The 5,562-nt window shown below is 36.9% G+C and overlaps 1 pseudogene; it reads right to left on the reverse strand.

Annotated features, from left to right (window-relative positions):
* Positions 1 to 3,129: 3,129 nt before the first annotated feature.
* On the reverse strand, positions 3,130 to 4,031 carry LOC132003246 (protein SET-like; annotated as a pseudogene).
* Positions 4,032 to 5,562: the final 1,531 nt, after the last annotated feature.

The following is a 5,562-nucleotide window of genomic DNA, read 5'->3' on the forward strand; positions in this document are numbered from 1 at the left end:
TTTTAATGTACTCTTGGATCCTATTGGCTAGTATTTTGGTGAGAATTTTCGCATCTGTGTTCATCAAGGATGTTGGCCTGTAGTTCTCTTTTTTGATGGGATCCCTGTGTGGTTTTGGGATCAAGGTGATGCTGGCCTCATAAAATGAAAATGAAAAGGAAGTTTTCCTTCCATTTCTATTTTTTGGAACAGTTTCAGGAGAATAGGAATTAATTCTTCTTTAAATGTTTGGTAGAGGGACACGTGGGTGGCTCAGTTGTTTGGGCGGCTGCCTTCGGCTCAGGTCATGATCGCAGCATCCTGGGATCGAGTCCCACATCGGGCTCCTTGCTTGGCGGGGAGCCTGCTTCTCCCTCTGCCTCTGTCTGCCTGTGCTTGCTCTCACTTCTCTCTCTATGACAAATAAATAAATAAAATCTTTTAAAAAAATAAAAATAAAAAATAAATGTTTGGTAGAATTCCCCTGGGAAGCCATCTGACCCTGGGCTTTTGTTTGTTTGGAGATTTTTGATGACTGTTTCAATCTCCTTACTCATTATGTTCCAGTTTTCTATTTCATCCTGGTTCAGTTGTGGTAGTTTATATGTCTCTAGGAATGCATCCATTTCTTCCAGATTGTCAAATTTGTTGACACAGAGTTGCTCATAATATGTTCTTATAATTGTTTGTATTTCTCTGATGTTGGTTGTGATCTCTCCTCTTTCATACATGATTTTGTTTATTTGGTTCCTTTCTCTTTTCTTTTTAATAAGTCTGGCCAGGGGGTTATCAATCTAATTAATTCTTTCAAAGAACCAGCTCCTAGTTTTGTTGATTTGTTCTATTGGGGTTTTTTTGTTTGTTTGTTTGTCTGTTTTTTGGTTTCTATTTCATTGATTTTTCTCTGATCTTTATGATTTCTCTTCTCCTGCTCTTCTCCTTCTGGGTTTAGGCTTTCTTTGTTGATCTTTCTCCAGCTCCTTTAGGTGTAGGGTTAGGTTGTGTATTTGATACCTTTCTTGTTTCTTAAGAAAGGCTTGTATCACTATATATTTTCCTCTAAGGACTGCCTTTGCTGTGTCCTGATTTTGAAACATAGTGTTTTCATTATCATTTGTTTCCATGAATTTTTTCAATTCTTTATTTCCTGGTTGACCCATTCATTCTTTAGAAGGATGCTCTTTAGCCTCCATGTATTTGGGTTCTTTCAAAACTTCCTCTTGTGATTGAGTTCTAGCTTCAGAGCATTCTGGTCTGAAAATATGCAGGGAATGATCCCAATCTTTTGATACCAGTTGAGACTTTATTTATGACCCAGGATGTGATTTATTCTGGAGAATGTTCCATGTACACTAGAGAAGAATGTGTATTCTGTTGCTTTGGGATGGAATGTTCTGAATATATCTGTGATGTCCATCTGGTCTAGTGTGTCATTTAAGGCCTCTATTTCCTTGTTGATCTTTTGCTTGGATGATCTGTCCATTTCAGTGAGGATAATGTTAAAGTCCCCTACTGTTATTGTATTATTGTCGGTGTTTTTCTTTGATTTTGTTATTAATTATTTTATATAGTTGGCTGCTCTCATGTTAGGGACATAGATATTTAAAATCATTAGGTCTTCTTGAACAGACCTTTTGAGTATGATATAGTGTCCTTCCTCATCTCTTTTTATGGTCTTTGGCTTAAAGTCTAATTGATCTGATATAAGGATTGCCACCCCAGCTTTCTTCTGGATGTCCATTACCATGGTAAATTGTTTCCCACCCCCTCACTTTAAATCTGGAAGTGTTTGGTCTAAAATTAGTTTCTTGTAGGCAGCATATTGATGGGTTTTGTTTTTTTAATCCATTCTGATGCCCTGTGTCTTTTGATTGGAGCATTTAGCCCATTTACATTCAGGGTAGCTATTGAGAGATATGAATTTAGTGCCATTGTATTGCCTGTAAGGTGACTGTTACTGTATATTGTCTCCGTTCTTTTCTGATCTACTACTTTTAGGGTCTCTCTCTGCTTAGAGGATCCCTTTCAATATTTCCTGTAGAGCTGGTTTGGTGTTTGCAAAGTCTTTCAGTTTTTGTTTGTCCTGGAAGCTTTTTATCTCTCCTCCTATTTTCAGTGATAGCCTAGGTGGATATTATATTCTTGTTTGCATGTTTTCATGTCTTTTAAACTGAGCATTATCTCTCCTTTCTAGTGAAACAAAAAGTAAATTTAAAAATAAACAGGAACAAAATTGCAATAAAGAACGTCAATGCCAAATAAGATCCTATAGGTTCTGCTGATTCTCCCATCAAATGGCAGGGCTCATGTCATCATTGGGAGGAAATTTTATTTTTATTTTTTATTTTTTATTTTTTTTAAACATTTTATTTATTCATTTGACAGAGAGAGATCACAAGCAGACAGAGAGGCAGGCAGAGAGAGAGAGAGGAGGAAGCAGGCTCCCCGCGGAGCAGAGAACCCGATGCGGGACTCGATCCCAGGACCCTGAGATCATGACCTGAGCCGAAGGCAGCGGCTTAACCCACTGAGCCACCCAGGCGCCCGGAAATTTTATTTTAAAATTGCCTTCTTAAATGCAAGGATGTTCATTAAACATCACAAGTAAACATGCCAAAGAAAAAGTCATATTGTCAAAATGCCTACTTAACTACCCAGACATCTCAAACCCACCCTTTGGTGATGTTCTATAACCCCATTTTTTAAAGTTTTTTTTTTTCTTTTAAACAAGAGTAATTAGACAGATACATGTTGGTAAATGCCAACTGTCCGTTATCACATAGAGACACAGTATAATAATCTCTACGCCCAATGTACAGAGAAAGGATGAAAAAGCTGGAATTCTATGTACTACTACAGAGGGGCCTAGAACTCTGACATCTGGAGAGCTGTCAGCATAATCAAGGAAGCAGAAGAATTTTCTTTTTTCTCATGGAACATGGTGTAGATTCCATAAAGATTTGTTGAGACAGGAAGGGATAAAAATTAATTTGGAAAAGAAAGGGGTAGAGATTCTTTTCCCACTATATTCTGCTTAAAGGTATTCCTCTCTCCCATAATTTGAGAACCATGTTATAAAGGAAGAGTGAAGAGACTTCAAAATAAGGCAATGAACAGAAGAATGGGAAGGGAAACGACTGAAACTTGCCTTCAGGGACTGGAGAAAATTAAAAAAGGAAGGTTGGAATCCATCAGTGTTCCATTAGTCATCTTCTCTTCATCTTCCTCTCCTTCCTTTCCCTCATCCTCATCTTCATCTCTTCACCTTCATGCTCACCTCCTTCTTCATTGATATCTTCCAATCCTTTTTCTCCATCATCTTCATCATCATCATCTTCTCCTTCACCTTCTTCATCCATATTGGGAACCACGTAGTACTGTAATGGATTTGGCTAAATACCATCTTTGATGATCTCTCTTAATTCATCTGTACCTGCATCAGAATGGTCAGTAAACCAGATCAAGAAGATCTCTGTTTCCTCATGCTGTCTCTTTCTTCTAGTTTTATTCTGCATTTTACTTGAACATTTTACCATTCCTCTCCAGATTTCTGTTTGATTTCAGTGGACTTTGAAGAAAGATCATCACTGTCATTCAGATGACATTCTTTGGAGAGAACTTTACTTTCAAAGGAAGAGTATTCATCAAAATAAAATCTATTCTGATTTAATATCTTCAAATTCTGTCACTTCAACTTTTGTCAAATAATGCAGCACCTCTTCATCCTCCTCCCCAAGGAGTGTAGACACTAGTAGATGGTTGACAAATGTTACCCCAAATTTGGGATTTTTGGCAATCAATTACAATCTCTGAAGGAATGATTGGTGGAGTTTGTTATATTTCTGTTCTACCTTCAAAAATCTCCTCACTGGCTTATTCATTAAGTCTCTCTATTCCATTTGTTACTTCATCTTTGTGTTAAATTGCTTCTTGCTGGTTTTTTCTCCCTTTGGCAAGTGCTCAGATGTTGATATCTCCTTTGGCTTGGGGGCAAGAGGCAATCTTGGTTTCTTTGTTTGGGGCAGGAGTGAACAATGGCATTTGGGGGCCATGCTGTGAGGATAGTCCATAAAATAAGGGCAGATGCATGTATGGAAGAAGTTCTGATTACTCTCCAGCTCAGCACTTAGAATGTATCATACCACTCTCTTCTGGCTTGCAAAGTTTCTATTGAAAAATCTCCTACTAGATTTATGGGTTTTCCCTTCTAAGTTAATGAATTCTGTCTTGCTGCTTTCAAGATTTTTTCTTTATCACTTTATTTTGTGAATTTAATTACAATATATATTGGTGTTGGCCTGCTTTTGTTGATTTTGATGGGAGTTCTCTATACCTTCTGGATCTGGATATCTGTTTCCCCATATTAGGGAAAATTTAAACTATTATTTATTCAAACAAAATTTCTGTGCCCTTTACTCTGTTTCTCTTCTGAGACTCCTATAATACCAATGTTATTATGTTTGATGGAGTCACTGAGTTCCCTAGATCTATTTAATTGTATATAATTTCCTTTTCTCTCTTCTGTTCAGCTTGACTACTTTCTATTATTCTGTCTTCTAGGTCACTAATTTGTGCCCCTGCTTCTTTCATTCTGCTATTCCAATCATTCAAGCATGTTTCTCATTTCATTATTGATCTCTTTATCTTTAACATGTTATTCCTTATCTCTGTGCTGAAGGTTTAACTCAGGTCTTCCACCCCTTTCTAAAGTCCGGTGATTGTTGCTTTAAGTTTTCTTTCAAGCATGTTTCCTGTATCTATTTCACTTAGATCTCTGGCTGTGGCCTAGTCCTATTTTTTCATTTGGGATAAATTTGTCTGGATCCTCATTTTGCTTGCTTCTCTGTGACTGCTTCTGTGTGTTAAAGTTAGCTGAGTCTTCCGTTCTTTAAAGTAGTGACTTTATGAAGAAAAGGACCTGGAGTACCCTGCAGTGCCACATCCCTTGTTCACCAGAACCTGGCACTTATCAACACAAAATTAACAAATTTACAATTCAAGCCTCAGTGAAGACAACTCCATGGGATAAACAATCCTCACAAAGAAGAATCTGGAAATATTGTATATTACAGGGTTATATAGGTTTTTTTGTTGTTGAGTTACAAATCATCATGACGAAGGACATTTCAGAAAACTGTCTATGCTTTTAGTACATGCAAGTTTGCATGTTTTGGAGGTATGGGAATGGAATTTCAGGAGATTTTTACTCTTATATTTAGTATAAAATATTTCCTTTAGGTTATTTGCTATAACTTGATATACAATGTGTGCTTAGGGCAGAAATATTACCCATGCTCTGAAGTTTGGTGAAGTTACTGTGACCTTGGTAAAAGTATATCTTCCCTAGGAGCCCAGGAGCAGGATCCACAAACACTAAAAGTTGAAAACTTCCTTTATCATATGCCCCTTTTGGTCAATAATCTTTCCTCAGAAAACACTGATGATCAACCTATTTTATATCCCTCAGTACCAGAGTGACTGGCTTGTTTGCTTAGGTCCATCAAGTTCCCCATTGCTAAGTGTGAGAATATATACATAAATATAAATAAAATATAAATAAATATATAAATATAAATATAGGAA

This window comes from Mustela nigripes, chromosome 16 (genome assembly GCF_022355385.1).
Source record: "Mustela nigripes isolate SB6536 chromosome 16, MUSNIG.SB6536, whole genome shotgun sequence".
In the NCBI taxonomy this organism is placed as follows: domain Eukaryota; kingdom Metazoa; phylum Chordata; class Mammalia; order Carnivora; family Mustelidae; genus Mustela; species Mustela nigripes.